The 26,104-nt window shown below is 33.4% G+C and overlaps 1 non-coding gene and 1 pseudogene across 1 annotated transcript; both read left to right on the forward strand.

Moving 5' to 3' along the window:
- Window positions 1-4,116: 4,116 nt before the first annotated feature.
- On the forward strand, window positions 4,117-4,225 carry LOC119627591 (U6 spliceosomal RNA). The gene has a single exon (XR_005243790.1). It is a non-coding gene; the product is annotated as a U6 spliceosomal RNA (small nuclear RNA).
- Window positions 4,226-6,060: 1,835 nt separating this feature from the next.
- LOC119627516 (HIG1 domain family member 1A, mitochondrial pseudogene) lies at window positions 6,061-11,718 on the forward strand (annotated as a pseudogene).
- The last annotated feature ends 14,386 nt before the right edge of the window (window positions 11,719-26,104 follow it).

Raw genomic sequence — 26,104 nt, forward strand, 5'->3', positions numbered from 1 at the left:
TTTTAAAGTGAGTAGGTCTAGACATCAAACGGCATATTAAGACTGCGAAGAGTCAAGTCAGAAGATTAAAGAAATATAGACAACGTAATATTTGATATTTAATTTTTCTCAGAAAGTATTTAAAAACTTTTTCAAAATAATAAGTAAAAGAAGACAAAGAGCTCAATAAAAAATGGGCAAAGGGTTTGAACAGGTGTTCATCTAAGTGTCTTCCCAACAGGTCCTAAGCTTACCAAAAGATGTTCAAAGTTATCAGTCATCAAAGTGCAAATCTAAACACAATGAGACATATGCCAGCAGCATATCTACCATTACTTTCTTTTTCTTTTTAAAGTACTATAACAATCAAGCATCAAAAACATATGGAGCAACTTGAACTCTTCAGGTCCTATTGATGAAAGGGGAAGTTAGAAAAAAAAAATTAGAAAAATGTTTTGCAGTATCTCCTAAATTTGAATGATGCATTTTCTATGACCCAGACCTTTTAGTCTTAAATAGAAATACTTACATGTGTTCAACAAAGGACATTGACCAGAGCGTTGATGCTTAATTCATTATATATCTAAACTAGAAAAAAATAGTCCATCATAGCTGAATGTATAAATAAATCCTATTATATTCATATAATGAAAATTAGCTTGATAATAGAAACCATTATTTGAATCACTTAACAATTAAAAAAAGTTTTATTGATAAATTGGCAAAATAAGCTAGACACACAAGAAACTTTATGACTTATGTTATGTAAAATTCAAAAGCAGACTTTTTTTCTTTTTTTTTTTTTTTGAGACGGAGTCTCGCTCTGTCGCCCAGGCTGGAGTGCACTGGCCAGATCTCAGCTCACTGCAAGCTCTGCCTCCTGGGTTTACGCTATTTTCCTGCCTCAGCTTCCCGAGTAGCTGAGACTACAGGCGCCCGCCACCTCACTCGGCTAGTTTTTTGTATTTTTTTGTAGAGATGGGGTTTCACCAGGTTAGCCAGGATGGTCTCGATCTCCTGACCTAGTGACCCGCCCGTCTCAGCCTCCCAAAGTCCTGGGATTACAGGCTTGAGCCATCGCGCCCGGCCGCAAATTTTACTTACTATGTTAGAAAACTGAATTATGGTTAACTCTGGAATGGAGTTGGCATGAAAGAAGTTTCGCAGATGTTCCATATCATTCTATATCTTGACTAGTGTGGTCGCTGTAAGGGTGTATACATGTGTTTTAAAATAAACATTAAGTTTTACAGTAAGGTTTGCAAACTTACATGCAGTAACAAACATGAATATTTGTTTGAATAAAAACATTTCATCTACTTAATACTAGCCAATATCCCTTTATATGAAAACAATAGAAAACTTACCAACTCATTTTTCATTAAACTGCCAAATCAAGATGATCCTATCAGACATATATTCTATAATAAGAATGTAATAAAATTTTCTACATTTTTAATGAAAATGGAGTAAGTGAACAGAGCTTAAACTGTCGATAAACAAATATTCTTAGAAACTAGGTAAAGAGTTGGAAGAACTGTTTTGTCTATAGAAGCTGAAACTAAACAGAAGGCAAATTAAGAGATTGCTTACTGCTTTAGTTGCAAATTTACTGTGCTTGTAGCACAATAAATTATTCAATTTAACCCAAATTATTGACTGATTGTTGTGTCCTTAGCACTGTTAGGTACTTTAGATCAGCACAGTGCCTTCTGATTATCTGGCAAGACTTCAGTCCCAATCTGTTATCTGAGTTCAGAAGGGACAGGTCAGGCTACAATTTTTAGACTACATGTATCAATTTCAGACTCAATAAAAAAGTGACTCTTTCAATATTTTTATTAACTGTGTAGAAGATATCTAAAAGACCTTGAACCCAATCACTGACACATCAGATATGTAACAAAAGAAACAGAAATCCCAATTCAGAAAAATAGAGAGTGAGTCAAGGATTATTCAGGCATAGACAAATAACCACTGAAAGTATTTTTCATGCTGGGGTTTCCATTAGATCTTAGAAACTCCTATTATCAGTTAGATTCTCAAACCTCTGAAGTAATAACATGTATTTTCTTCAATCAACTCTTCTGTGTAATGTGTGAACAGAGGATCCTAACAGCCTATTTCATATTGAGAAAGAAGGGCTAAGGAAGAAGGATCTACCTAGGTTATGGCAAATGCCAATACTAAACCTGTCACTGGTCTTTAAACAAATACGTACATGAAAGGAGAAAGAAAAGAGACATGAAAATTTAGCAACATAAACAAAGAAGAATATAGAACTCGAGGTATGAAGTACAATGCACTTTTGAAACAAAGATCACAGGAATGTGGTGTATAAACTTTAGCAAGCATCTATGTATACTTTAAAATTTTATGTAAATTTGGATGCTAAAAGTACGTGGGTAGTATAAAAAGAGTTTATTGAGATCCATGAAAATTTTAAAGAAATACAAATATCAGAATTTTATTAGAAATATTAAGGTTCAGAATCAATTATGTAAAGTATCAGATGATAAATGTGGGACAACACATTTCAATTTGCTCTGATAATAGTATAATGATAAAGAACAAAACAGATGAAAAATAATATATAAAGTCATACATCCTCAAGTAGACGTTATGAGAAATGGCCTACATCATGTGAATCAGAAGTAGTAACAGAGGCAATAATCACATTTAAAATATGACAAAACTATCTTGAAACAGTCTGTGACTTTCAAAGTTTGGTACGGATCAGGCAATATAAGGAAGAGGTATAGTATGGTTAACTTTTTTGAATTTCAAGAAGTAAAGAAAAAAAGGCAGAAAAATAAAAACTCCTTCTACATAGAATGAAAAACCATGGAGGCCTCCGAATTTGTATTGATAATATTAAACTTTGGAAGATAAAATGGTAAATCACTATGTTTCTTGAAGGATTGGATTGTTAACCAAGCACTTCTACACAAGAAAACTAACTAATATGGGAAGAAGCCAAACAAACAAAATATTAAGTGTGTGTCTACAGGAGTGGCTGCAGGCATATGCCCCAATGTAAAAGGCAGTTTTACATTGTAAAGACATTTACATTTAATGTAATGTAAAAGTTTTACATTTACATTACAATATAAGAGCTGGATCACAATAAGAACTTTAGAAAGTGATAGTCATAGAATACATTTTTTCAATGAATTATGAAATCAGTTCATGTAAAATCACATGTAGACAATTATAAAAATAGTTATGAAATAAGTCAACTATAAATATAACTAAAACAAAAGCTATAAAATAGTAATAGTAATAGCAATACTAGTGTAACATTCCTTAATTGTGATATGTTGACATAATGTAGACAATTCTTAGAAAATCAGTACACAGAAATAATAAAATTGAATTTTGTTAATCTACCTTGGTATGTGTCAGTATATACTTTATTTCCTTAACTGGGTTATTTAAGAAATATGGACATTTTTGAACTTAGATTTTAAGGTAATACATTTTTAAAATAGTATGAAACTGTACATTTGCAACAAATACAGTAATATAAAAACATATGCTTATGAGAAACTTAGAGAAAAACAATCAGCAACAAAAAGGAACAACAGCAAATGAAAAGCATAAAAAAACAGAACTAAGACCAAGTAGATTATTTTGATACTACTATACTGAGAAAACCATTACCCTGGGTCAAAAATTAATATCTACATGTACGCTATTTACAGAAAATAAATGTAGAACATATCTGCTTTGAAAGTTTAAGGCAATAATATGGAGAAAAAAATGTGTCCAATAATTGCAAAGCAAAAGTATACTTAGATAATACATGCTAGATAATGTTAAAGTTAGAACAAAAATATTAACTTAGTCAAAGAAGATCTTGTATTTTTTTAGAGTGTGAACCATAGTGATTATGATGAAAACACACTATAGATTAAATAGAACTCTAGCAGATACAACAAAAAGTGTTAAAAGTTTTAAGAGAAAACCTTAGGAAGGCATTAATATCGAGTCCAGTTTAGCACACATCTCATAAATTGATAGGTCCAGCTCTCAAATATAAACATAACATTGAGTTTCTGATAACAATCAAAATGTACTGATCTATACTTTTTGTTTCCACAGCATTAATAGAAGATTTGTTTCAATAAGATCAATGTGCTTGCCTCTGTAGCACATATACTAAAATTGGAAGGATGCAAAGAAAATTAGCATGGCCCCTGCCCAAAAAGCTAAAAATGAAAATTAAAAAAAAGAAGATCAACTAATACAAACCAGTGGTAACCTCACGAAATTACAGAATTATATAGCCAAATTTTTTGATTGTGATACATACCACTATACATTAATAATAAAGATGAAAAATGATCACAATGATGCCTATGAATTGATATGGAGGGATTCTCAGGATATACGGTTAAATAGAAAAAAGAAATGTGTAAAATAGTATCTACAGCATGCTACCTTTTGTATATACACTCGTGAAAGTCCTATATGGCATCTTCTTTCAATACAAGGCTATTTGTCTACCTTGAAAATTTGTCGTTTAGCGTAGCCGCTTTCATCAATTATGTTAGCTGGATCTAAGTAATTTGCTATACCTTCTATATCAGCACTGTTGCTTCACCTTGCACTTTTATATTATGAAGATGGCTCCTTCCTTAAACTTCATGAACTAACCTCTGCTAGCTTCAAACTTTTCTTCTGCAGCTCACCTCTTTCAGCCTTCACAGAATTGCAGAGACATAAGATGTTTCTCTGGATGAGGCTTTGGCTTAAGGAAATACTGTGGCTGGTTTGATCTATCCAGACAACTCAAACTTTTCTCTATATTAGCAATAAGGCCATCTTATTTTCTTATAATTCTTGTGTTCACTGGAGTAGCACTTTTAATTTCCCTAAGAACTTTTCATTTGCATTCATAATTTAGGTAACTGTATATCCAATTGTTTAAAGACACAAACCAACATTTTCTGATCTGCAACAGTTCAATGATTTTTGAAAAATAGAGCTCCACAGATATGAATTTCTAGATGTAAGTGGACAGTACTGATATCTCCTGATTCAATGCTTTATTTGCATTCAATACTATGAAAAGGAAGACATTACTTATTTGGAAAGTTAGATCCGACTTATGTAGCTCCTCCCACACCTCATGTTTGGCTGTTCCTCATTGATTTTTATATCTCTTTCCCCCTTAAATACCACTGCTTTTGCCTATTTTTCCTCTTTTTAAATTTAATTTTGAACCATGCGAACACACTTCAAAAATGTCTTATCATATATCTATAATTTTAAACCATTGCATTAATTTCATTTGTTCTTATGCAGTTTGCAATTGGTATTTATAAAAATTTAATTTTCAGCCATCTACAGAATTGTGAGAAAACTGGATATCTTGACTGCTGGAAAGAGGATATTTAAGGAGATAATTTTTATTCCCAACTGTGTCAACACTGGCTTCATTTTTCATCTATAGCAAAAGTTCTACTTAATATGATGAGACTCATTGAAAGTAAGAAAGAAAAAAAAAGATTCATAGAAATGCTAACATTGCAGAACTTGATATCATTTTCTTAAAGCAAAACCTTGATTATTTATAATCACAGCAATGAAGCAAATCACCATCCTTTTATCTCTTTATAATTTATTCACATGTCAATGGTCTACAACTTAACATTAAAACTTTTATTTTTCTAAGAAGCAAATGTGGTTTGAAGTTAATTTCCAATCAATGCTTTTCATAGCTTTTTGGATGCAAACATGGGGAGTCATCAAATTCACAGTTCAGCTTTTGTTCTTTGCTCTTTAATTCTCACATTGTCTTTTTGTGTTAGAGGATCAAAGAAGATTTCTTCAAATAAATGTGCCACATTATAATCCTTTAGATTTAAACCACAGGTTCCCTACTCTGTAGCTAAAGCATCTACTTCTGTAGTAAGCTCTGCTCATTTGGATACAACTTGAAGAAAATATCTGTTAGCCTTTTTCTAAGTGCATTCACAAATTGTTTTTAAACACTTCTATAAAACAGAGAAATAATAACTAGTCTTTAACATTTCTGAAAGAAAACACTTTTGATAATATAAAAATTGTATATGCATGAAACAAGCAGTGCTAGAGTGGTTAATCACTGCAAAAAGTTTAATTTAAGATGCAATTATGGATCACTCAGTTTGCTTCCTGGGAACCATGAGAATTCTAAATTGAAGTGAGTATAAATTACAGCTATATTGTGTCCTATTTAATTTACTTATATCATAACAACTTTTTCATATCCAATGTGATATATTATTCAGTCATCTTAGTAAAATGTTGCCATTTTGTTTGCAGTTTCATGATAATAAAATTGTCTGTTTAAAATTTTTAATAAAAAATAAATTCTTTGTACTTTCTGAAAACAAATGCAACATTAATGTATTACTAAGAAAAAATGCCACAAAATTATTACAAATGTTTAAACCCTGTTAACGAAAGACATCTAACATGACTGTTTCTTTTTGAAAGATCAATTTTAAAAATTAGTATTTTCATAATTTGTTTGATGATGAGCAATTGCTACACATTCTATATATGATTTTCTGTGATAATGGGCAAGGATGCCCTATCTACATAACTTTCTATCTGGTGGTTAGAATGTTCTGTCTTACAACTGGATTTTCCATGTAGATTTAAAACAATTACCAAGTTTTAAAAGTGACCATTTCCTCTGAATGAGACAAATCTTCACAATTTTAATCCAGGACATTACCAATAGTACTACCAGATTTCTCAGCCACTAAACCAGCTTCTCCTCCATCCCCATTGTTTATGCTGCTATTCTAGTTAAATAATGTCTGCCTTGTGGACAGAGAATTCTGCCTTATCATGCTTTTTATGGTACATGCACAGCACAGGTATTCATCTGGGCACAGAAAGAACAAATAAAATATAACATTAAAATATTTCTTTAATTTTCTAAACATATAAAAGCAGACTTCTAAATGAAAGCAGTTCATTTATTATTCATTAAGTTTACTTAATTAACCTCTCTACTGAGTGAAATAAAGTACTCATCTTTCTGAAATATAGTAATATCTAAAGAAAAGAAGCATACATGAGACAACTTTTTTTCTGAACTTATTAATTTAAACTTGCATGTTTCGTGTCTAACTGAATGTGCAGAGACTATTAAAATCAATTCAACCACATTGATTACTAGTGTAAGTATACCATAGCTTTTTCTGCAAGCTATATTTATAATATACATGATTCATATGCCATATTTTAAATAAAACTACACAAAAATGCTACACTTTATCTCTTTTATTAAAGCCTCATGGGAGGTATATCTTTCCTTGTGAATATAGTCGTTTATCAAACATACTCTATGTGCTTATATAGATATCCTAAAATTCTCTGAATTAGACTCAAATTTTTCCATAAAGCTTCAGGAAACTTAATCATTTTAAAATACGACATTTTCAAGGATGAATCTTGAAAATACTTACAATCCATTTTGATACATGATTTCAGTGAGTGGGTCAGACTAAATAAAATACTTAACACTTGGCATGAACAATGAGAATTGTTGTGGCTTATGAATATTTGAAAATGTGGCTTTTAGAATGAGTTGATCAGTTATTTCTATGAAGATGATTCATCTGGTAACTTTGAACAGATATGATTTTTTAAAATAACAAATTTCAGGTAATGTAAACCCAGACTAATTCAGTCAATTAATCACAAAAATGATTCATATAGCAAATGTTTATCAAGTCAAGGAACATCAGAATATGATGATTAGAGTATACACCTCACTTTTAAAAAATAATATATTTAACAACTAAATTACAACTGTATTGTCAACAATGTTTAAAGAAAGCTTGATAAAAATGTGAAAAAAAAAAGGAATTCAATAGGTAAGAGATATCAGAAGTTGGACACTCTGTTACCTGAGATACCTGATATCGCTGTGCACCTGGAAATAAAAAGGATGTCCATTTCACCACTTCCCTCCTTGTGATCTCAGACATATACACTGGCTTTATCCTAGAGTGTCATTTGATGGACAGCCAGACTGTCATCCCTCAAGTGACAGTTCATTCTGGTTTTCTGTGTTTTTTGTTCTGACTTTTCAGGTTAGGTTGGTAGCTAGGAGCAGCAATGATACGGGCTCGAGTTGTAGAAGTGTACTGACAAGAAGTTGTTTATTGTGAATAAGTGCAGAAGGTCAACAAACCAGAAGTCCAGAAGTAAATTGAGTTTGGAAATCAAGCATAACAGTAAGGCAATTGTCAGGTGATGAACTCAAGGTAGATTGTTATGGAAGGATGAGCTCTCAGGTCTCTCAAGAGTGATACCAGAAATGAGCCAAAGCTATTTAGGGAGACAGAAAACTCAAGGGTCGGAGTTCCTGCATGCTAGAAGTAACCTAAGTCAAGTTCTAGTCAAGTTTCTATCAGGTCACTGGGGACATCCAATGCCCTTAATTAAGTCCTAGTACAGAAAATTTCTAGGCCATTAGAAAAGAAGTCTGTAAACTAAAAACAATAGCTAGAATGGCTCTGAAATTCTGAATAATAGATACTATAAAGGGACTTTTTTTTCTTTAAAAATGACAACATTTGGGTGAATCAACTTTTAAAAAGATGAAATAAATTAAAAATACTATAAATTTGAAATAAATAAAATTTTCTATATCACGGCATGTCTAGCTCATAGGCTGGCTCCTTTCATTTAGCCACAAACTCTGGAGGACCTTCATCAGTCATTGAACTAAAATCTATGATAGGAAGCAGTCATCTTCCTTACTGATATTTTAAACATTAAAAAGTTAAATTTCAGAAAAGAGATTTAAAATTAAACTTTTAGAAATTATATTACAATACCATTGCATACCTGCTTTTGATAATTATTTAATTAAAATAATTTGAATCCAAAGAACTTGTTCTCATTAAGTCCTTTGGAAATTTCATGTATTTGTACTATTTATACAACCTAGGGTGAAGCTTTTCTCTTTAGTTATGATTAAGCTTTTCTAGGTTTTAATGATCAAATGTGTTTTTAAAGGAAACATAACCTATTCGCCCATTCAAGCTCACACACACACTCTCACACACACACACACACACACACCCTGAACCAAGGGAAAAAGATCAGATATTTATTGTACTTCAGTTGCTCATGGCATTCTAGTGATAGCTAACTACCTGTCCACCAACCCAGTTCTCCCATATTTCTTATCTGCTAACATTTAAAAAGCAAATGGAAATATAATAGAAACAAAAATTGAAATCTGATCAATACAATCTTAAATTATCATCATTCATGTGTAATTAATTCCATAAATCAATTGGCATACTATCTAAAAACTGTAATCCAATTAATTTATCCCAATTTTATATGACTAATATTGACCAAATAATTAACAGTCACTAAAAATAAAGCTCATGACTCATATACTCTTCTTAGTTATGCTGTATGACAGACCTATTAAGACAATTAACAATTAAATCCTGCCTATCACTGAACCTTGTGTTTTTATTCACTTATTCATCAATTCAAGAAGTATTCTTTGAATAACTAATTTATGTCAGGAGACACAGTAGTGGAAAAAAACAGACAAAATTGTGACCTTTCTAAAATGAGCATTCTACCGGAAGAAGACAGACAACAGGTGAACATTATAACATATTAGACATAAAATATACAGCATCCTTGGTGGTGATCACGCTTAGACAAAGGAGAATAGGGAATGCTGAGGTGGAGACCGCAATCTGAAATAGGATTATAAAAAAAGGCTTGAGTGAGAATGGGATTTTAGAGCCTAAAGAAGGTGAGAAAATGAGCCTTGCAGATACAGTGGAGAAAAGCATTCCCGACAAAAATAACAACTGTAAAGGCCCATTGGCAAGAACTCTGCAACTGAATTCGAGAATCAGCAAATTGTCAGGTTGGAAGAGCAAAAGCGGTAAAAGCACTAAAAATAAAAGAAGGTGAAGACAGCGAAGTAGGAGGAAGGCAAATCATGTGTGGCATATTTTGGATTTCACTCTGGATGATATGAGAGGTTATTTGTGGGTTTTGACTCTAGGGAGTCTAATTTCATTTAACTTTTTTTTTTTTTTTTTGATACGGAGTCTCGCCCTGTTACCCAGGTTGGAGTACAGTGGCGCAATCTCGGCTCACGCAATCTCTGCCTCTAGGGTTCAAATGATTCTCCTGCCTCAACCTCCCGATTTTATTTGTTTATTTATTTTGCTTTCTCACCCAGGCTGGAGTGCCGTGGCCTGATCTCGGCTCAGTGCAACCTCCACCTCCTGGGTTCAAAGAGATTCTCCTGCCTCAGCCTCCTGAGTAGCTGGGATTATAGGTGCTCGCCACCAAACCCAGGTAATTTTTGTATTTTTAGTAGAGATGGGGTTTCACCATCTCGGCCAGGCTGGTCTTGAATTCCTGACCTCATGATCCGCCCGCCTCAGCCTCCCAAAGTGCTGGGATTACAGGCGTGAGCCATCGGGCCCGGCCTCATTGAACTTCTTACAGTTAAGTGCAAGATAATATTGCCTCACATTTATAGATGGATAGAAGAATGGGGAATAGATGGATAGATAGATATTCCTTAATACTAATATAATAATATGTTTTATGAATAATATGTAATTTATATATTGATATGTATTTTACTGAAGTGTATGCATATTAAATTAATTTCATTTTAGTTTCTGAAAAAATCTTAATAAAAGTGTTTTTACACACATACAAATTCCTCTCAGACCTATGCCTCTTTAAAAAAAGGAAACATTAACACAATTTTCACAAAATACATATAGAAAGCATTTATCTCAGCATAATTGAGGTTATGTATGAAAAACCTACAGCTAAAGTCGTAATCAAAGAGCAAAGACTGAAAACTTATTCTCTAAGATCTGATACAAGGCAAAGATGCCTCTGTCTTGCCATTTCTAGTCAACATAGTACTGAAAGTCCTAACCAGGGGAGTTAGATAAGGGAAAAAAAAAAAAAAAAAAAAAAAAGACGTTCAAATTGGAAAGGAGAGTAAAATTCTCTCTTTTTGGAGATGACACGATCATATATGTAGAGAACCCTAGGAACTCAACAACAACAACAAAAAACTGTTAGAAATAAAAATCAAATTCTGTAAACTTACATGATCAAAATCAACACATCAATTTAGTGAAATATATGTACACTGACAACAAACCTTTCAGAAAAGAAATTCAAAAAACAGTCCCATTTGCAATATTAACAACAACAAAAATACTTAGGAATAAACTTATCCAAAGAGGTGAAGGACTGTTACACTGAAAACTATAAAACACTAATGGAAGAAATTAAAAGAGACACAGATAAAAGGAAAGACATGGAGTGTTCATGAATTAAAAGAGTTAATATTGTTGTTTTCTCACTTTAGGGAGATTCTTCAAGCAATTACTATGTCAACAGACACAGATGTTTCCCTTTCTTCATATGATGAAGATCAGGGACCGAAAAGTTAGAAAAGCTAATGAGGCACCATTTGTCCCCATTGGAATAGCTGATTTCCCAGCAATTGTTGCATATGTGTTATACAAACTGAAAAGCAGGACTAAAGTATCCCTTCATCTGATCCACATGTGGGTGGCAGCTCAAGGCTTTGTTTTGGGAGCAATGACTGTTGGTATGAGCTATTCCACATATCAGGAATTCTGCGAGAAACACAAATCTCAGATGAAGAGATGCTGTCTTGATCTTGTTGGAGGAACTTGCTGTAGTTAGACATCTATCTCATTGTTGAAGTTACATGTTAATGTTGAAAATAAACTATTTGAGTGTGTTCAGATTATAACATGGTATTTTGAATACTGAATTCCTTTCTTGCAGGCTAAACTTGCCTGGTGACCAAATTACTAGTGACTAGTTTACTCGCGAGGTCATTCAGGGGAGTCAAGTTAACACAAAAGAAACACATCACCTAAATGCAATTGATGGTGTTAAAGTGTCCATCTCCTTAAACTGTTAAGATGAAATTCATTCTAAAAAAGATAGCAGACCAACCCTAAACCCCAGTTTGCTGAAGAATATTGTTTTGGATGTTATATAAGAGTCCTATTTGCCTCAGTTAATCTACCTTTTCTTCTGTCTGTGTTGTGGACTGGTTGTCTCTTTTAAAACTCTGTAAAAAAAGTGCATGGAATATAACTTGTAAAGCCTCCCACAGTTGCAAGTATATATATGTGCGTGTGTGTGTTTAAAGCAAATCTAGAAAGTTTACAGGAGAGCTGCACAGTAGCAGTATTTACTGAAGAATCACAATTGCAAACCTAAGAATAATTTAATCATGAGTTCTATTTTAGTTCTTTTGTAATTGCAGAATTACATATTTGCTTCTGTTAGAATAATTTTTAAATGTCATATTGAAATAGTAATATGCATTTTAAGTGTTCATGCAAAGGTACATGAAGAACACTTTTAAAATGTGTGCACTGTTTATTTTCTCCATAAGAATGTTTAATGTTTAGTTGTAAACATTAAACGAATTACCCATAATGGAATTGCTTAATGATTTGTGAGCAAGTTGATTTGATCACACATTATACGCTAACTTTGATATAATATAGAATGCTTTATTGCACTTGTGAAAAGCTCTTGTCTAACCTGAATTTACATATTTACATTTCATGGTGATAACATGGTATATGTATTGTTATTAAAGTTAGTGGCCCTAAAAAAAGAGTTAATATTGTTAAAATCTCCATACTACCCATTGATCTAGTTTCAACGCAATCCCTGTCAAAATCCCAGTGGCATTCTTAACAGAAATAGAAAAACAACTCTAAAATTCATGTAAAAGAACAAAATACCAAGAATTCAAAAGCAATCCTGAGCAAGAAAAATAAAGCTGGATACATGACATATTCTGATTTCAAAATATATTAGAAAGCTATAGTAATCAAAACAGTATTGTCAGTCACAAAAGAAACTTGTAGACCAAAGGAGCAGAACAGAGAGCCCAGAAATACATCCATATGTTTATTGTCAACTGATCTTGGATAAGGGTGCCAAGACACCCTTATCCATAAGGAAAAGGATAATCTCTTTAATAAGTGGTGTTGGAAAAACTGAATATCTAAATGTGAAAGAGTAAATGTGAAACCTTATCTTGCATCATATTCAAAAGCCAATTTAAAATTTATTAAGGCTTAAACATAACACATGAAAATGTAAAATTGCTGGAAAAAACGTAGACAATAACCTTATTGACATTGGTCTTGGCAACAGATTTTTGGTCATAACACCAGAAGTACAGGCAGCAAAAGCAAAAATAGACAAGTGGATTGCATCAAACTAAAAAGTCTTTAACACAGCAAAAGAAACAATCAACACGTAAAAATGAAGCCTACAGAATTAGAGAAAATATTTGCAAACGAAATATCTGATAAGGGGTTAATATTCAAGATACAAAAGGAACTCATACAACTCAATAGCAAAACATAAATAAATGAAACAAACAAACAAACAAAAAACAAGAGCAACAACAACAGAATCAATGACCCAATTGAGAACTGGGCAAAGAACCTGAATAGACATTTTCCAAAAGAAGACATACAAATGGCTCAAAAGTATATGACAAGATGCTCAGCATCACCAATCATCATGGAAATGCAAATCAAAATCACAATAATATCACCTCTCACGCTAAAATGGCTATTATAACAAAGATAAATACAGATAATAAGTGGTGGCGAGGATGTGGAGAAAAGGGAACTCCTGTGTGCTGTTGGTAGGAATGTATATTGGTGCAGCCACTATGAAAAACAGTATAGGGATTCCTCAACTATTAAAACATCAAACTACCACATCATCCAGCAATCCCACTTCTATATATCCAAAGAAAATCACATATAGATCTTGAAGTAATATCTGCTGTCCCATTTTAATTGCATCATCATTTAAAGTAGAAAAGACATGGAAATAACCTAAATACTAATGAATGAATGAATGAATGAATGAATGAATGAAGAAAATTTTATATTATATGCATTATACAGTTATATATAATGTAGTAACATGTAAATATATGTATATAATATATAAATATGTATATATAATGTATATAGTTTATATTATATAAATATATAATATATATTTTTATATATAATGGAATGCTATTTAGGCTTTAAAAAGAAGGAAATACTGTAATTTGCAACAAAATGAATGAACCTAGAGGATATCATGCTAAGTGAAATTAGCCAGATACACAAAGATAAATACTGCTTGATATCACTACTATGTGGAATGCAAAATAGTAAAACTAGAAGTAGAGAGTAGAATGGTGGTTGTCACGGGTGGGGGTAGAGAGGGAGGAGGAAATGAAGAAATGTTAATAAAATGGCACAATGTTTCAGTTATGTAAGATGAATGAGTTATTGAGTTTTAATGTACAGTGTGGCAAAAACAGTTAGCAAAATTGTATTGTATATTTGTGGTTTTTGAAGAGAGTGGATCTTAACTACTGTCACCACACAAAAAAGTAACTATGTAAGGTGATGGATAAGTTAATTAGCTTGAGTGTGGTGATAATTTCTCAATGTATGCATATATCAAAGTATTAAGTTTACACCTTTAATATATGTAATTCCTGTTTGTCAATTATTCAATTAAACTGGAGAAAGAAAGATTTGTCTTAAACTGCGTTTATTTTAGAACCCAAACAAACTTGTCATAAAAGGTACTTTCAATTTTTAAAGATAAATTTGACTTCAGAAATAAGTGTTACTAAGTTTAAAAATCAACAAATAACATAATGCTATTTTTAATAGAAATAATCCTTATATTGAACAATGTTAAAATCTTTGGTAGCTCTTTTCTATAATCACTATTAATCTGACTGACTTTAAAAGTGTTTTTAGAAACCTTCATAGTGAGCTCTGAATTTCCTGGGTATTTTTTTAAAGCAGCTGCAATATCCAAATGTTTCCTTAAGAGTGACATCTTATTGCAAGTGTCAAATATTTAGAAAATTAATGATGTTGATTCTGTGTCTGAAAATTAATATATTAAATATAAAAATTATATTATAATATTTTTAGAAATAACTATATTAATATGCCTTTTACAGAAAAAATGCATTTAAAATGTTTTCTTTAAATACTTCTATTCATTATTGGATATGAAATTTAACACTGATATATTAAAATGGCTTTGGGTTTAAAAAACAACTATATCATTATAAACTGTCCATATTTTGTCTAATTAAAGTTATTCCAGTTTAAAAATCAAATAAGGTGACAAATATTTATAGTATATGAAAACTATAAAGGCTGTGAACCAATAATCATATTCAAGAACGTATGAATATTTCTTCTTTGCCTAAGAAATGAAAGTATAATTTGTGGAAATCTGAAATACTCTGAGAACTCTCTGTATTCCCCCACCGAAGATTATGAAACACAAATCGTATCAGGCCTCTGTGGAGCTGGACTCATCATAATTCCCAGGCAAATAATTAAGCCTCAGCTGTACATACTTCAATGTTGAAATATTCTTACACAAAGGGACCCATAAACTTCTTCCAATTGTCATGTGAGCATTATAATGTTTTCAATATCCTTGAGAACACCAAATGCTCCTACCAATACCACTACACACTGAGACAGCTTGAAGGTGTTCCAGCAAGACAACACTCCCATTCATCTTCTTGAGAAGCTGAGATCTGAGAAAATAAGTATGTGATCTTTCATTCTGAATAAACCAATCCTTGGAAACAAACTATAGCTATAATCCCTGAAGATCTATAAGTAAGCATTGAAGAAGTACAAGTCAAATTTAACTCCTAAAAGTGTACTCTTCTAATGTTTCTCTTCTAATGAACTAAAATGTATCTAGTTAGATTATCGTTTTTATTATAAAAATGCAATTACCATCAGATGTTACATTTTCCTGGATACAAATTCCAGACCTAAAAAACGATGAAATGAAAAACCAAATTAGTATTTTCAAAAAAAAATATATCTAAAGTAATTCTGTCATAACCTAAATTCTTACAATTTTTAATTCTGTTGTTTTAATCAAAACGCATTCCAAAAGAATACTGATAAGTGAACAGTAAACTCTGGGATTTAGAAACCCCCTTGCATACACAGTCGTGGTTCTCTCAGTTGCTGAATCCTATATTACTCCAGTACTAGTAAAGCATTTTGACAAAGGGGAAACTTTTCTTAAATTTTGAATCCTATGATATAAATTAGAACAGCAATACTCACCTTTCATCCAAAGACAGACTATTCTGACTTACTCTCATATTAACTAGTGCTCACAAAAGGGCATTCAGACAGGCTATGCCTACCCAAATTTCTCTTTAATCTCTAAAACTATAAACATATCTGCTATTGCCGGCCCAGGAACTTCATTTACTTAGCAAAACCTGGTCAACTAATGTCCTTTCTTATATTTGAAAGGTAACTCCATTGTGGAATGCAATACTGAAGCTTTCACCTGATTTAACACTATATACTATAAAGGCTGCCAATTCACATGAAGAGAGAGCATACCAGGCATTAATAAAAGCAACACACCTTCCTAACAGCACGAGAACTTGGATATGGGGATGAGGAACAAGCCAACTGGATAAGATCAACCAATCTGTCTCTTTGTCTATTTAACAACTAATGTTTTTACTGTGTCCAGCATGAAGGACTTTCAGATTCAAATTGAAAACCTGGCTTTAGTAACCACACGATATTAAGTAAATAGTGATTATAGGCTAGCTGTTCAAGAAGGATAGTCTGTTTAAATAAATTAAAATACATATGTCTTCATTGCTCAGGAAAAGTGCATTAAAAACAAAACAAGCAAAGCACATGTGGTAAAATTCTGAGGGTTAAAGCTTTCCATTCCAAACCCATCTCACAAATCCACATGTAGATGCCAGGACAATAAAGGAACTGAAAATGCTTCTCATGTTGGTTTTACGTCGTATTTCCTCATCATTGTAGTTACGTCGTATTTCCTCATCATTGTAGTAAAGTGTTACCTTATAATATATGTGCTCCTAGAAACCAACAAGGCAAACCTAGACAAAATAACAAGTTTTCCAGATATAATATTAAATCAGAGAACAACAACTCGATACTGTTTATATAATAAATATCCAGTTATAAATGAATACTTATCAATTTTATTATACTTAAACCTTTACATAGTGACTAATAGCTAGTATGAAGAAGACTTTGCTTATTCAAAAGTAAGATTTCTAAGATTTTCACCAAATGATTAGATGTGGAAGGTAAAGAAAAGATCAAAATAAAAGTCAAGAATTTTTTAATATTCTAATGTTGGTAAGAGAGTAAATTATATTTCACCAAATGAGATGGAAAGTACAGGAATACAAGCCAGTTTGGAGGAAGAAATATGAATTCACCTTTTGCAATAATGAGTTTCAGGTGCCATGGAAACATCGAAGTTCAGGTGTCCAAACCACGTTAGGCATTCATTTTTAAAGCTCAATGGAGAAGGCTCAGCTGGAAATTTATTTCTAGGAGTCCTTATTTTATAGATGGAAAGTGAAACCAGGGGAATAAATGACATCAATTTAATACACTAGAGAGAATAAGAGCAAAGCTGGAGATAGAATCTTGAAGTAAATTAACATTTTTAGGGACCAGATAAAGGATGAAAAAGAGTTTTGTTTCTCAAGTTACCCAGACAATATTGGTATGGGAATACTGTATTTGAAAAAGGATGCATAATCAATTATATATTAGAGGTAAAGTTGTAAGTCATCTCGAGATTCAATCAGAACTGGTCAGCGACTGAAATACAGTTAACATGGATTATTAGCAATGGGTCACAAACAAGGGTCATACTTATCCCACCCTGAGAAATATGTGAGGTCATTTTTAGGTGTCTCAATACCAGGGAGTACTACTTGCATCAACAAGCAAGGCCCAAGGATGCCAAAATTGATCTGGACAGCCCCACACAATAAGCAATTTGCCCTCTGAAAATGTTTGGTTCTGTATTTAGGAAGATAACTGTTGAAGCCCTTCTCACTGGAAGGCAGTGTTGTTTCTTACTTTTTTCTCTCCTTCAAGGGAGAAAACTGAGGATGGTTAACTGTTTATAATGAGACTTATCACATAGCTGAGTGATTTCCATTTCTTAATTGTGTTTCTTTTAGAGCATGGAGTACGCATAGGAACATGATACTGCCTTTTGTTCTGAAGATTCCCAGTGTATGGTTAGCCCCTCAGACAACAATGTCCTCCCAGGTCACAGCTTTAAAGTGCAGGCCTGTCCTTTGACTGCCAGAGCTAGATAAATGCCATATTCCTGAATCTCATAATCAGGAGATATTCCTGACTTAAATGAAATATCACACTGCAGGGCATGAATTGTCCTGCCCCAGTGACCTCTCCAGGGTTAAGAATCTGGCATAAGCAGCCACAAAAGCAGCTAGACATTCCAGAGGCATTGAGTACACCTGGGGTAAATATAGGACAATGGAAAGTAAGAGACAGGAAATACCCAGGCAGATACATGTTTGCAGGCAGCACCGCAAAGCCTAATTTCCATGTTGTCTAGTCCAAATCAGTTTCGTAAGTGACTTTTTGTCAATCACCATATGCAATGTCTAGCACAGCAATGCATTCTGTTGCATTGCTTCACATCCTTCCTTGCCTCACTTCATTTTCTCACCTTTGCTACTGTGGGTTTTTTTATTTTCTTAATTAACTATGAACACTTTTAAACCTTGCTTTGGACTCCATTTTCTTGAAAATGTGGACTAAAATTATTGGGCACGTATTATTAGAGTTATGCCACTCTCTATCTTTACTGGAGTTTACCGTTCTTTTTTTGTGTATTTGCATCATCCTGTGTGCTTGCTCTCCCCCTCCAGCCCTCGCCACACAGACGCATATGCAGTTGACACTTGAACAACACGGGTTTCAACTGCATGGGTCCAATTATACACAGACTTTTTTCAATCAATCTCTCCTGTCTCCGCTTCCACCTCTTTCACCTTTGACACCCCTGAGACAGAAGACCAACCTCTCCTTTTCTTCTTCCTCTGCAACCTACTCAACATGAAGATAATGAGAATGAAGACCTTTATGATGAGCCACTTCTACTAAATGAATAGTAAATATGTTTTCTCTTTTTCTTAATAACATTTTACTTTCTCTAGTTTACTTTATTGTAAGAATAATTATATAATATGTATAACATACAAAATATGTGTTAATTGAGTATGCTTTCAGTAGGACTTCTGGTCAACAGCAGGCTATTGGTAGTTAAGTTTTGGGGCAGCAGAAAATTATATGGAAATTTTCAATAGCATGGTGGTTCTGTGACCTTTACCCCCACATTGTTCAAGGGTCTACCGTATACCCAAATATGCAAGCTATTCATTTCTTCATATACATCCTAATTTATGAGATGAAGATAGAACATATTCTCTGTGTAGATGGATAAACTGTTCATTTTAAAGGAATATAAGTATGTAGAAAATAAAATTTCCTATGGAAACTCTGACCTCAAGAGCAGAGACTATCTGATACTAAAGCTAAAGAAGTAAGTGGGAGAAAACTATGTACAACAGAGAGAAAATGAATTGTAGATAGAGGCAATGGGTAGGGGACTATAAGGAGTCGAGAGAACAGCAGGGATTTGTTGAACGGTAAAGAGTGCTCAATGAATGGTATTACCCTTCACGAATTTCCCTGTGAGTTTCAATTGTCCATGAACAATTCCAAATGTTTGGTGTGACTGGATTTTCTGTAGTATCAGGTAGAAATGCTGACTTTCATGTTTGGATAAATATAGGCTCAAACAGAAGTGAAATTCAGGGATAAAGGATGGCAGGATGGCTACCAAATCACATATGATGACAGAGATTTGATTTTTCTAAGGAAGCTAAAATTCAACCCTCACCTGTATCTCAGATTTTCTCACTATAAAACACATCGAACAGCACCCCTTTACAATGCTTGCTAAATGTTTGGATCTGTGTGCAGAAAAGAAAGGTAAATATTGCTCAAGTCATGGGATCTTAGAAACATCAGTGAGTCTTGGAATAGCTATAGAAAACTATATGAGATTTCCACTTTATACTGTGCAACAAATATACTCAAATATATCATTTATTTTTTAAAAAAAGCCCTCTGTATTCAGATCATCTACGTTTAGACACCACTTATGTGACCTTCAGCGAAGTATATAACCTCTCTTTGCCTCAATTTCTTTATCTGTAAAATAGGTATGGTAATGTTCCTTATCTTACAGGATTGTTATAAGGTATAAGAATTATTATTTATGCTGAATTTTGTTCCTAAAAGTGTGGCTGGAACATGTAAACTAAAATGGAAATAAAGGAAGAAGGGGAAAGATGAAACCAGGAGAGATAAGAGAGAGGGATAAAAAGTGGGAGTGAGGGAGGAAGGGAGAGGGAGAGGAAGGGAGAGAGGGAGAGAGGGAGAGAGGGAAAGAGGAATAAAGAAAGGGAAGGAGTAGGAGGAGAGGGAGGAAAGGAGGGGAGGAGAAAGGTTGAGAATGTAATGTACGGGTACTAGTGGCATTGAACCACTGGATGATTTCATTTCTGGATATGGTCCAACACTTTTTGTATCTGATCAATAATTATTATACGACTTAATTTATTTTAAACTCAATTTCTGCAATCTCGAATTTATCAAAATTGTGTCACATAACAAAAAAGGATGATATGAGAGAGTTTTTGAAAAGGAGAAAACTTTCTCAAAATGAATGCCACTTGCTTTGCTTTGTTGAAAATACTGGGTAGTAATGACCTTTCCTATATATAATCAGGGGAAACAGTCAAGAGAGGTTCTGCAGCCTGACATCCAGCACTGTTTCTATTTGAAACTATTTATAATATATTTGTGTTTGCCCAAATTCAAACATTTTTATTTGGATTATACAAAGGAATCTCCAAAGTGGGAATTTCAATTTCTTTCCCTTGTTATGATAGGTAAAAAAGAAGTTAGAGAGCAGTGTGGTTATCCCTAAGAAGATTTTTTTCTTTTTTGAGAGTTTTGTTCTTGTTGCGCAGGCTGGAGTGCAAAGGCGTGGTCTCAGCTCACTGCAACCTCTGCCTCGGGTTTAAGCCATTCTGCTGCCTCAGTCTCTCAAGTAGCTCGGATTACAGTTGCCCACCACCATGCCCAACTAAGTTTTTGTATTTTTAGTAGAGATGGGGTCCACCATGTTGGCCAGGCTGGTCTTGAACTTCTGACCTCCGGCAGCTGCCTCTGGTGCCTGACCTTGAACTTCTGACCTCAAGGCACCTTGAACTTCTGACCTTGGACACCTGCCTCAGCCTCCCAAAGTGCTGGAATTACAGGCATGAGCCACTACACCAAGCCAGAAGATTTTTTTTTTTTTTTTAAGGTCAGATCTGAGCTTGGTTACCTAGGGGTGTTCAGAAAATCAGTTGAGTCTCTCACTTGGAAGTCAGAGCCCACAAAGACCGTTCATCCTCTGACAATAGGATTATTTTACAGAAAATCTCAAAGCACAGAGATATATCTCAAATTCATAAAACGATATATAGAGTTAACATACATTTTTGTATACTTCATATGATTCAGACCTATGCTAAAGACAATTTGTATCATCTCACTTAATGCTCAGAACAACCCGTGATTTTGACTAGCTTCTATCACCTCATATAGTTCATGAAACATGGTTAGAGAGAAGCGACTTCTCTAAACACCCTAGCTAGTCAGTGACAGACTAGAACTTCAGCTTCGTCATGTCTGGTGGCAAACTTTGTGTTCTTAAACCTTCAAGCTGGGATGGAAAAATTTGACCAGCTACCAAAAATGACAACTGTAATTTCACCAGTGGTACTTTATTCTTCCACATGGCTCCAGAGAATGAAGAATTTAGAAAACGTTTACAGTATTTCTTCATTGTTACTTCTTTACTATATTTTGGTGTAACACAGTCATATACAGATACATTATTTGAATGAAAATATTAATAAAACATTTATGATTTTACTTACAATCATCTAAGAACAATCATAGAACAGGTATGGTTGAAAAACATCCATTTTCCCATGTACTCAACAACAAAAAATAAATGTCATATAATTAATTTTAAAAAGATTATTTTGTAGAAGAGTTTTTTTAATCTAGGGAATGGAATATATGTGTACATTACATATATAAATATATGTATACATTACATATGTATACATTGCATATGTAAATATATGTGCATTACATATGTAAATACATATATACAGTGCTACACACACTGTAGCAGTTTTGAATATTAATCTCGAGCATTTACAGCACAGTATTTGGGTGTTTCTTTGTCAGACAAATATGAGTGCACATCATAGCAAATGAACTGATCTTTCAATGTGGTGATTATGAAGTTTTCTTCATGATATTGGTAATGATCCAGAACCAATTATGACTGATAGATCTAGCATTTGTCATCACTCAGCAACTTTGTACCAAATGAAAGTTTAAAATATGTTTTGTCTTCATAAAACGCGATTTGATTGAGCAGCTATCAAAGATGGACAGTACAACAGCATTGTTTCCACTGTCAATTTCTTTAGTTAAACTGCAAACTCTCTGCATGATTGGAAAGGGTAAAGGGCCAGAGGTTAGTATTTTCAGTTAGCTCATCATGGTACTCAAATGAGTTTTATTACCATATATTTTTTTAAATCACAGGACAAATAGAGAGGAGGCTTCGCTGCATGCACTTCATTTAAAATAACACCCTGACAAGTCATGCTTGGTGAAATTCCCTGGAGAGAATTTAAGTCCAAAGAACCATGAATATGGAAAAGTAAATTTAGTTGTTTCTATATTAAATGATGCTGCCTCTTGCATTGGTTCATATTTGAATTTGTACATGCAGTGTTTTCTTAACTGTAGTTTTTAAAAAGTGTATACTTATAATTGAATTTTACTACTAAGGAAAATCACCAAAACCCCAGCAGATCTCCAAAGACATTGTAAAGAATCTTGTCAATCACAATTCATATTTCAAACATCAATATTTTGTAAGCAAATGTGCCAACCACAAGTAATGCCCATAGGTAAAACTACAAAAGGTTCATGGCTTCATAATTAACATAAAAGATGAAAGCTCACTAAGAATGAAAATAGAGATGTAGTAAGTATTGAAAGCAACAGGAGGCAGTGAAAAGGCTAGACAGACCCAGGTCCCCAATGAAACCCCACCTACAAGCCAGAAACAGTTTAAAGCCTGAAAGCCAACCTACAAGTTAAATCCTTGGACCAGATTAAGAACCTGTCTTTCTGTTTGGTGTGCTGTCCTCTGATTGATCCACACCCGTCATGTATTTTACATATACCTACCCTTTCCTAATTGGTTTTCTACTCTGTCATGCTCACCTTTGAGTAGTATCTTTGCTTTCACCTTTTTTTTTGCACACTTAGAAACCAGTCAGCACACACTCCTTATTCTGAGCCCATAAAAGCCCCATGGTTAGTCATATCAGGGAATTTTTTCTGCTTTCAGGTAGGGGATCCATCCCCTGCATTCTTTCTTTGCTGAGAACTTTCCTTTTGCTTTATAAATTCTACTCCACTCACTCTCTAGTATCCATACACCCAATTCTTCCTTGTTGTGAGACAAGAATTTGGACCTAGTTGAGTTAAGGAGCAGAAAAAAATCCTGCATCAGTATCAAATGATTGCTATATTCAATCAATACAAAAAAAAATTTGGATAAGGAAGAGATCATGAGTGGCTTTACTATTCAGACAAATTTATAGCAAGATAGCTATGAAGCTGAAATTTAAGGAAAAGAAGGACAAACAAGAAGTTAAAAGTATTAAAGCTAGGGATAATAATTAGGAAAAGACAGAGGGCAGGAGAATGCCTAATATGTATGGACAGAGTAAGGACATACTCTGAGTACAGGGATCAAAATGCCAATGTTGTAGGAACACCTGGAATTTTAAATTTAAAAGTATAAACTCAAAAATGATTTGTTTTGTTTTTCTATAAAGAAAAATATTACATTAACACTTTTAAAAAATACAATAAAGCAAAAATTTTCTAGTTCTGCTTTATAAACTTAGTGTCTTCCTATATATAAATGTGTTTTGCAGCAGTTTCAAGTTCATAGCAAAATTAATCAAAAAGTATTCAGAGTTCTCATATACCCCTTACCACCATACATACACAGGCAGTCCCACTTTTAATATCCATCACCAGAGTGGTAAATTTGTTGCAATCTATAAACCTGCATTGACACATCAATATCACCCAGTGTCCATAGTTTGTATTAGTGATCACTTCTGGTGTTGTACTTTATATGGATAATAACATATATCCACCATAATAGTAACATACAGATTATTTTTACTACCCTAAAATCCTCTATGTTCTCTTTATCCCTGTTCCTCTTTTACCCCTGGCAATCACTGATCTTTTTACTATCTCCATAGTTTTGCTTTTCCAGAATGTCATATCCTTGTGTTCACACAACATGAAGAGTTTCACATTTTCTTCATTCATTTAGTAAAATGCCTTTAAGATTTATCCATGTCTTTACATGGATTGATAGCTCGTTTCTTTTTCACACTGAAAACGATCCTGCTGTCTGGATATAGTAGAGTCTGCTTATCCATTCACCTATAGAAGGATATCTTGGCTGTTTTTCCGTTTTGCCCATTATGAATAAAACTGCTATAAAAAACTGTGAGCAGGATTTCGTGCAGACATAAGTTTCCAGCTCCTTTGGGTAAATACTAAGGATCATGATTGCTGGATCACATGTTAAGATTATGTTTAGTTTCATAAGAAACTGCCAAACTGTCTTCCAAAATGTTTGTGTATTAGGGTTCTCTTAGAGGGACAAAACAAGATATATATACACACACACAGGATATATATAGGATATATATACACACACATGCTTAATAAATTCCCCTATATATTTTTATTATATATTTATTATATTTTATATTATATACTGTTATATATTATGTTTAATTTATGTTATATATTATGTTTATGTTATATATTGTTTATATATATTATGTTTAATGTTATATAGCATGTTTATATATTAAACCTAATATATAACAATATATAATATATATTATTATAATATATTATATATAATATTATATATATTATTTATTATATTTTATATTATATATTTGTTATTGTTTATTATATATAGGGGAATTTATTTTTTATATATTATATTATATATATATATGGGGGAGTTTATTAAGTGTTAATTTACAAGATGAAAAGATCCCACAATAGGCTGTCTGCAAGCTGAGGAGCAAGAAGAGCCAGTCTGAGTTCCAAAACTGAAGAAGCTGGAGTCCAATGTTCAAGGGCAGGAAGCATCCAGCACTGGAGAAAGATGTAGCCTGGGTGCCTAGGCCTGTCTCTCCTTTTTGTGTTTTTCCACCTGCTCTATATTTGTTGGCAGCTGATTAGATTACACTCACCAGATTAAGGGTGGATCTGCCTTCCCCAGCCCACTGACAAATGTTAATCTCTTCTGGCAACACCCTCACAGACACATCCAGGATCAGTACTTTGTGTCCTTCAATGCAGTCAAGTTGACACTCAGTATTAACCATCACAGTCTGTATCATTTTGCATTCCCACCAGCAATGAATAAGAGTTCCTGTTGCTGCACATACTCACCAGCATTTGGTGCTGTCAATGTTTCGCATTTTGGCCGTTTTAATAGGGTATAGTGGTATCTCTTTGTTTTCATTTTCAATTCTCTAATGACATATGATGTTGAGCACCATTTCATATGCTTGCTTGTCAACTGTATATCTTCCTTGGTGGCATATTTGTTCAGGTTTTTTTTTTTTTTTTTCCTATTAAGTTTTTATTTTCTTAATTTTCTTTTTTAAGACAAGGTCTGGCTCTGTTACCTAGGCTGGACTGCAATGGTGTGATCTAGGCTTACTGCAACCTCTGCCTCCCAGGCTCAAACCATTCTCCCATCTCAACTTCCAGAGTAGTTGGGACTACAGATGCATGGCACTATGCCTGGCTAATTGTGTTTGTATTTTGGGTAGAGACAGGGTTTTGCCACGTTGCCCAGGTCAGTCTCAAACTCCTGGACTTAATCAGTCCTCTTGCCTTGGCCTCCTGAAGTGCTGGGATCA

The sequence above is a fragment of the Chlorocebus sabaeus genome, chromosome 3 (assembly GCF_047675955.1).
Source record: "Chlorocebus sabaeus isolate Y175 chromosome 3, mChlSab1.0.hap1, whole genome shotgun sequence".
NCBI lineage: Eukaryota > Metazoa > Chordata > Mammalia > Primates > Cercopithecidae > Chlorocebus > Chlorocebus sabaeus.